The following is a 9,332-nucleotide window of genomic DNA, read 5'->3' on the forward strand; positions in this document are numbered from 1 at the left end:
TTAGGTTTGAGCATTTTCTCTGACAGTATAGCAAAAAGAGATATTTATCAGCATTTTCACTGAATTTTTTTATTTTCAGAAACATTTTAAGAGTACAGGATGATTCCAAAGTAAACATATAAGAAAACCAGTAAAAACGACGTAAGTCGCCGAAATTTGGAGGATTTTTTAGTTTAAATGTAGATTTCTCGTCAGTATAACCGGATAATATAAAAGTAATCTTTTGTTGTAATCGGCACATCAACTAGAAGAAATAAAAACATGATTCATATCCAGTGATGTGGTGTACCAATTTGGACACTAGTCATGGCCGAAAAACGGACGAAATCTGACTGCAAGTTCAGCGTTCTATTTTCAAAAATTAATCACTTAGAATCATAACTTTTTTTCTAAAAATGAACCACCATGGGAAGTCTTTGTCAAGAATCAATAAATATTCCAGATACAAGATCTGATTTTTTAAATATCACTGAAAAACTGTCAAAATTGTACCAATTGTGTTAGAGTGACGTTATATTTAGAGTACGTCTCAACCGAGGGCATCATTTGCTTTCTCGCCCGCTCGTTTATTATCTGGAATGGATGGGTAGGACAATATTCATTCAAAAGTTAGTGTATTTATAAAAAAAAAAAGAGTAAAATTACAACATTTGTTGTCTACTAGTTACAATGTTTTCACCTGTTAATAATCCTTGTTTTAATAGTAAGTCCAGTGAAACGTTCGCTGCCTTTATAAGCCACAAGACCAGGAACTTTAAACTCATTTGTCAATGCATCAGTGTGAAAGGAGGATACCCTTGTCGTGTGTAGTAAAAGGGCCATAACTTCTACTTCATTGTGTCTTGAGTGTCGGATATATATTTAACATATTTAACAGCACAGAGAGAAAAAAACCTACATAACCCGTTACAACGCTACATAACCCGTTATAACGCTATATAACCCATTATAACGCTACATAACCCGTTACACCGCTACATAACCCGTTATAACGCTACATAACCCGTTATAACGCTACAAAACCCGTTATAACGCTACATAACCCACTATAACGCTACATAACCCGTTACTGTACGACGCTACATAACCCGTTATAACGCTACGTAACCCGTTATAACGCTACATAACCCGTTATAACGCTACGTAACCCGTTATAACGCTATATAACCCGTTATAACGCTACATAACCCGTTACAGCGCTACGTAACCCGTTATAACGCTACATAACCCGTTACTGTACGACGCTACATAACCCGTTATAACGCTACATAACCCGTTATAACGCTACATAACCCGTTACTGTACGACGCTACGTAACCCGTTATAACGCTACATAACCCGTTACAACGCTACATAACCCGTTACAACGCTACATAACCCGTTACGACGCTACATAACCCGTTACGACGCTACATTATACAATTATGGACTTTTGTGCTGGTGAAAATGATGTGATATGAACCTGAAAGAGTGATATTGACAGAGGCAAAGCCGATGTCAATATCACTTTTTCAGGTTCATATCACATCACATTTACCAACACAAAAGCCCATAACTGTTTTATTATATACTTCAGCAATAAAAAAATAAAAATAAAAAAAATAAAGGTTCTGATTTTTGTACGGGAGCCTCCGTGTAAAATTTAGCCATGTTTGAATTCAACAGTTCAGCATAGTAGCTTTCGAAGACATCGTCTAAGTTCTTTTTCCTAAGATAAGTATGGAGGACATGCACTGCGTGTTCAATGGCCTTTTTATGTTAACAGCATCTTTATCCTTGAACAGTTTTGGTAATTTTCTGATGTAACGGAGGAGAAACGTTTGCCAGCAGCCATCGTCTAATGTCGTCTGACAGATCGCATTCCGGTCTAACTGCGCATGCGATACGACAGGTTCCGGGGAATTTCTATATAGGCTATATCCGGTGAATATCGATTTCTAGATAACCAGTCTACATGAGTTTTTGAGGACTGGTCACGTGTATAAGATCCGACCAATGTGATTGCGAGAAATTTTCTTGCATATAATAAAACCCGTTACGACGCTACATAACCCGTTATAACGCTACATAACCCGTTATAACGCTACACATTTACAAAGCTTAGCTACAGCAGATTATTTATTCACAAACTAGTTTTTCATGAATTCTACCTAAAATGTTACGGCTAACCTCGGGAACTGATAATCCGTCAGCAGAGTAAACCAACAAGTGACGGAAAACAATCGTTAGTAATCGAAGTAGATTACTTCACCATATGGCAAATTCGTTAATTTAGAACTCATCAGGGATATAAAACATAAAAAATCAATTTCTAACACGTCCCGAACCATACCTTTAAGTACAGCAAAATGGGGGAGAGGTGCCTAAAAATCTACTATAACGTTATAAATTTGTTTTAGAACTATTGACGAAGCAGTAAATGTTTGATGATGCGTTAGAATGAGAGGAAGATCACCCTCCTCTGTCGATAGGCTGATTTTATTTGTTTTAATTGCTCGCTACTCGTCCTACTGAATTGCATCTAGACGTGTCAACACCGTCTCACAAGTGTCAACACCGTCTCACAAGTGTCAACACCGTCTCACAAGTGTGCCTCACAAGTGTCAACACCGTCTCACAAGTGTGTCTCACAAGTGTCAACACCGTCTCACAAGTGTCAACACCGCCTCACAAGTGGTACTTTTTATCTAGGATACAATAAACGAGTAATATGTTCACCAGTCTGAAAGTTACAACGCCCTCGATAGAGACATGTCTAGATAGATAGAGACATGTCTAGATAAATAGAGACATGTCTAGATAAATAGAGACATGTCTACCACTCCCTTCTGTGTCAAAACAACCCCACACTCACCACCTCATCGATATAACCACGCATAATATCGGTCATTCCTCTTGTTATTTTGCTGGATTAGGCTTTTATTCTTCAATAGAAAATAGCAATAGTATGTAATAAAATCTTTCCTAACACATACAAGTTTGATACAGACAATAATCCCTATCCAATGCATTAGATTTTAGGTGAATACTTACATATGTATTTTAGCATTATGGATAAAATAATGTCTATCATTACCCGATTATAATGTACTCGAAACACATTTCCTCATTCATCACCGAGTAAATTAGTGCAAATTACCGGGGGAAAACTTATCACCAACAATCACATTTACAGCTCACTCGGAAAAATCACAAAAACACATTTGCCAAATACTGTTCACTAATTCTATATTAGCGAAAATTGATCGCTTATTCATCTCTGTCGCAGATATTTTTTGTTATGCATATTGCTATTCATTTCCTGAATTCAAGCAATAGTGCTTACTAAAGAAGGTAAAGGGACCACTTGACCCGATGGTATAGAGCATCGTTTTAGAACCGTTTTGTCCTTGTACATTTTAGCGAACGTGCTAGCTATACTACGTGTAGTTTAAGATGGTTACGTGGAGTTAACGATGCGCGTTTAATGTGAGAAGAAGGCATTAGGCGCCTGATTTAAGCTAACAATGCACGCTCCATATGAAAAGAAGAGATCAGATCACTACTATCCATTAAACTAACAATGAGAAGAAGGCATCCGACAACTATGAGAACTTATGGAATATAAACTGCAAGTTGCTTATGAGAAGTAGGTATGCGACGACTACATAAAGCTAACAATGCACGTGCAATGTCAGAAGTAGACATCAGTAAATAGACATCAAAGTAAACCATTCACTGTCTGTCAAAATAGCTTCTGCTAGTCGGAGTTTTGGCGATTAAAATTAAATTAACCAGACTTTAGACAAACCATCAAACCACAAATCATTTAGACAAACCATAAATCGTTTTATGTTTGGCTACTGGATTTAACCAAAAGATTCCACTGATTACTTAAGTGAAAATAATCCAGCGATAAGTACCCTTCATTGTTGTGGCAAACATCTCCGGTCCAAAAGAGATATGTTCGTCATCATCGGTAGCTACTTGATCTACAAATCTAGGTTACGACGTCCCCTTAACACCTATCGAAGTAAGTACAGGTATTGGAGTTCCGGGTACTTAAACCAAGCAGAGGTAAATATCTACCATTTCATACTAAACATACAGCTACGTACAAACTGGTTTAGTTTATGTTTGGTATATCTGCCCTTACACAAGTTACCATGGTTTAGTTTATGTTTGGTATATCTGCCCTTACACCAGTTACCATGGTTTAGTTTATGTTTGGTATATCCGCCCTAACACCAGTTACCATGGTTTAGTTTAGGTTTGGTATATCTGCCCTAACACCAGTTACCGTGGCTTAGTTTATGTTTGGTATATCTGCCCTAACACCAGCTACCATGGTTTAGTTTATGTTTGGTATATATGCCCTAACACCAGTTACCATGGTTTAGTTTAGGTTTGGTATATCTGCCCTAACACCAGTTACCATTGTTTAGTTTATGTTTGGTATATCTGCCCTAACACCAGTTACCATGGTTTGGTTTATATTTGGTAAATCTGCACTAACACCAGTTTCCATGGTTTAGTTTATGTTTGGTATATCTGCCCTTACACCAGTTACCATGGTTTAGTTTATGTTTGGTATATCTGCCCTAACACCAGTTACCATGGTTTAGTTTATGTTTGGTATATCTGCCCTAACACCAGTTACCATGGTTTAGTTTATGTTTGGTATATCTGCCGTAATACCAGTTACCAGGGACCGGAACTCAAACAACATGAAACTCGAATCCATATGCTCGAAAATGAAATGATCTACTCCAGGGCCAACCGATTCCTTTAAGGATATTATTTGATACATATGGTTTGAGAAGGGGACGGGGTGTATATATAAACATATCTATAAAATAATTGGCTCAGAAAATAGAAAAACAATGGGGAAAAGGTAAGATACTGTGATTTTTATGGTGAAACAAACCTTGACTTGGTCATTATTCTATCTTCAATTGTCATTAATTACCATCAATGTCACTGGCGTGTCACGGTCCATTAAACACAGACACTTTTATCAGAATGTGAAATGTCATGCTCCCATATCACATGAAAAATGATCCTATCATCATAAATTGTAACACCACTTGTGAACTTCAATATATCCCCCAGGTATACACACTCATGTTTTTTAATGTCGGTGTTTTATATGACGAGTTAATACACAAACTAAATGTTGTCATTCCTCTTAACATAAAAAGTAATCTTGTTTAAATATCATTCGTTCTTAACATGGAAAATCGTTTAAGTGTAAAATTGAAAAGTGTTTAAAATTGAAAACTGTTGTAAAGACATAGCTTGAATACAATACTGTGTGAACAATGTAATCTTTATGAGCTTTCTAACATGGTCATTTCTGATAGTAAATATACTTATAAAAGGTTTAAAGATGACGGCAGCTGTCTCGTGATAACAACTTTCGAAATAAGATTGATAAATTGGTGTTTTATACAGACAGCTTTTACTGACAAGTTGCTGATATTATCAAAGGCGTATAAATATTTGTGAATTTATCAAACTTCATTGACAAGTTGTCTCCATAGACGGTTTGATAATCCGTAAGGTTGGTTTCCTTTATAAAGTTGTCAGTTCCCATTTTTATGTATAACCTATGTTGTTTCTTGTCACGTGACCATGATAATTGTTCTCTTAGGCGATATTATACCTGCAAATGGTATATTAATAAGAGGTTATATAACCATTAATATTGAACGTTGACATTGTGTCACTGTTTTATCAACATTTTCGAAATCACCGAACAAATCATATGTTTTTGTCCTGATGTGTTCACCTTAGTGATTTGTTGCTATCAACTTAAATGTATGATACATGTTATGACCTCTAGATCTCCTATTTGACCTTCAGGTCTGCTGAATTGAAATAAATAAGCTGGAATTATCAGAATCAACCTCCCAAACTATAATCGTTCACCTTGATTACATAAGATACGGCCAGTGTGTAATGTTATACAGGTGCTAGTATCAGAATCAACCTCCCACACTATAATCGTTCGACCTTGATTACGTAAGATACGGCCAGTGTGTAATGCTATACAGGTGCTAGTATCAGAATCAACCTCCCAAACTATAATCGTTCACCTTGATTACATAAGATACGGTCAGTGTGTAATGTTATACGGGTGCTAGTATCAGAATCAACCTCCCAAACTATAATCGTTCGACCTTGATTACGTAAGATACGGCCAGTGCGTAATGTTATACAGGTGCTAGTATCATAATCAACATCCCAAACTATAATCGTTCGACCTTGATTACATAAGATACGGCCAGTGTGTAATGTTATACAGGTGCTAGTATCAGATTACCAGTGAAGTACGACAAAAACAGGCAATACTCACCTCAATGCGTACATGTGTCGTCTTTTACAGCTCGTAGTATTACATCAAGGAGAATGATACCCACTGAGGAACACAGATCTCGAGATGCTGTGTACGACCCGATATGTTACTGTGAAGGTACAGCTTATAATTGCTGATCATTGCCCGTGTTTGACGCGAGCAGCCCGGGGACCCTGTCTCTATCCAGACCTTTCTCAGCAGTCGTACAACCGCTGATGTCACATCGCCCGTGTTTGACGCGAGGCCCGGGGGACCCTGTCTCTATCCAGACCTTTCTCAGCAGTCGTTATCCCGAGAGAGAGAGGCGATGTCCCATCGCCCGTGTTTGACGCGAGGCCCGGGGACCCTGTCTCTATCCAGACCTTTCCCAGCAGTCGTTATCCCGAGAGAGAGAGGCGATGTCACATCGCCCGTGTTTGACGCGAGGCCCGGGGACCCTGTCTCTGTCCAGACCTTTCTCAGCAGTCGTACAACCGCTGATGTCACATCGACATAATCCAACGACCTAAAATAATAACCATACGGATAAACGTATCAAGTGTTCTATAAACGTTTGTGAATCATATTTTAAGAGTTTTTAACTCGATAATCAAGTATACCGCTGTGTATAACATGTGTTCTTACTTCCCGTTTGGATTTCCAATTCAATGTACTAGTATTACACAAGTCTGAATTACACAGAAAAAACAAAGATCGTATTTCCACAAGCAGTTAATAGATAGACGTGCTCGTTTACAGAATTAATTAACAGCGCTCACCAATATATGTATAACTTACTGACGGTCTAGTTATAGTCCATAATACTACTATATTGCCGACCTAATTTCAGTTAACCTGTTAATCAATGAAGAAAACATGTAAATACCGTTTCGTCGCTGATATATGCCCAACACGTGCTGGCTAAAATCCAAATGAAAATATTTCTTCTTCAACTCAGCCTTTTTAAATAGACCCTAACTAAATAGCACCTAAATAGAGTCGATATATATCATTGCAAACTTTGTATGTCTGTATCATTCGTTAGAGAGATACTTTTTATGTGGTAATGTAATCCATTTACATTCGTTAGAGAGATACTTTTTATGTGGTAATGTAATCCATTTACGTTCGTTGCCCGATGTTCTACATTCAGATCTATATTTGTAGATGGTTTGGGATCACATCGTTTCGCAATCGTCATATAACAGTCTAGTCTTTATAAAAATAGATGTCCGATAGAATACTCCCTCCAACTCCCTGTAACTCCGTGTACAGGCCCAGTACCACAGTTAATCTCCGAAATCGTCATATTGTATAAAAACTATCATCGCAGATCACGAAATCATTGCGCACAAGGATATCCTAGCATTTACTTCACATCTTTCAGTAAAACACAGTATCGCTTAACCTCGTCGACACTACACATCCGTCTGGTTCAGGACACACGTTTCATCTCATTGATGTTACGCCACATGTGAAATTACCATTGAGTAACTACTATTCAATAACAAACAAACACAGTGAATTATTTTTAAACGAAGAATGATGTACACATGGAAACTGTTTAATAGGCGATATCGTTATCCACCTGTTTATTTATTACAATAAAACTGATTTTAAATGGAAAACGTGTTGATGAGTTTACGCATTTTCACTAGCGACACATACGTTTCTGTTATTGGATTACCCAGTCTATAGCCGTTGGCTAACATGTAATCAGTGTGTGTCAGCTGTGCCATGCTCACACTTATAGTATATAAATAAATATTATAATGAAGAAATATTGACACATATTTTGAGGAACAAACCGTGCGTTTTTCCCTTGCTAAATGAAGCGTTTTAAAGTCAGTTTAAAATACTAAGAGATGGGTATATGATATGTGGTTGAATTCACCTGAATTACAAATATATTTCCCGACTACAATGGAAAATCTTGAATCGACGGTGAAAGGGACAGCTGTTTTTAGCCTTTATTTACATCAAGAAAGCACCTAATCAAAAAGTAACGACGTGGCTTTACTGAGCATCACTGAGCAGAATACGGCAATATAAACATGTACACTACATTGTATGTGTGTAAATTTTAAAATATTTACATTTGTGTTGCAGTGCCTCTAGATAACAGTACCAAATAAAAATGTTTGCATGATTCAATAAAAACAAAGCGAGATTGTTTATCAACGGTTAAAATACATGTGAATACATTTCAATTTAACGTGAATTGGATTAAGCAATTCTGACTGTTAAGTTATAGTATGATGACTAGTGGGATTTCTCTGTTCCTAATGTCTAGCTGTAGTGGGTAACGGCTGTGACACGACGATAGTGGAGTATAGTCAGTGTTTGAGAAATATAGCCGCCTAAATTGTCAACAGCAACGCAGAAATGTGTCATAACGATCGTTATATAGTCCCGTCCGCAGTTTCGTTATACATAACGGTCGTTATACATAACGGTTGTTATCTAGTCCCGTCCGGAGTTTCGTTGTACATAACGGTCGTTATATAGTCCCGTCCGGAGTTTCGTTATACATAACGGTCGTTATATACATGTAGTCCCGTCCTGAGTTTCGTTATACCAGAGACCTAAAGTAAAGGGACCGCCGACTCCCAGTGGCGGGAAAATATGTTACCGATTTCGCAGTGCCCTCACCGGGTGTCATACAATATCAAGGCCGATAACTCGTACCGTCTATTCGCCATTGGTAAACACTCGAGTGCTGTCGATAGAAATTTTGTTAAGCATCGATTTCACACAACATGAATTAAACGAACTGTTTGAGGTATGTGTGTTATTCTAATATTATATTCCCACACCTGAAATAGAAAAAAAGCAATACCTAAAGCATTATTCGTGGTCAATAACATAATGTTCACGAAGCAGCCGAGTCGGATTTTTTCAGTTTTTAGTCTGTGGTTTCACTTTCACTTCACCGGTCAGGTGCCGTTCTGGTGATAACCTCTTGTGAGAACATTCGCCTATTTTGTATGTCAATACTTGTCCACAATATATTTGT

At 37.5% G+C, this 9,332-nt stretch overlaps 1 protein-coding gene across 1 annotated transcript in view; it reads right to left on the reverse strand.

Moving 5' to 3' along the window:
* Positions 1 to 6,827, reverse strand: part of LOC110456288 (prostaglandin E2 receptor EP4 subtype-like) — a 56,710-nt gene extending 49,883 nt beyond the window's left edge. The window contains exons 1-2 of the mRNA XM_021506927.1: positions 6,791 to 6,827; positions 6,338 to 6,699 (exon numbers count right to left, since the gene is read on the reverse strand). The gene's annotated coding sequence lies outside the window, so the exon portion shown is untranslated. The remainder of the gene's footprint in view (positions 1 to 6,337; positions 6,700 to 6,790) is intronic.
* Positions 6,828 to 9,332: the final 2,505 nt, after the last annotated feature.

This window comes from Mizuhopecten yessoensis, unplaced genomic scaffold, assembly GCF_002113885.1.
Source record: "Mizuhopecten yessoensis strain PY_sf001 unplaced genomic scaffold, ASM211388v2 scaffold8625, whole genome shotgun sequence".
NCBI classification, from domain to species: Eukaryota; Metazoa; Mollusca; class Bivalvia; order Pectinida; family Pectinidae; genus Mizuhopecten; species Mizuhopecten yessoensis.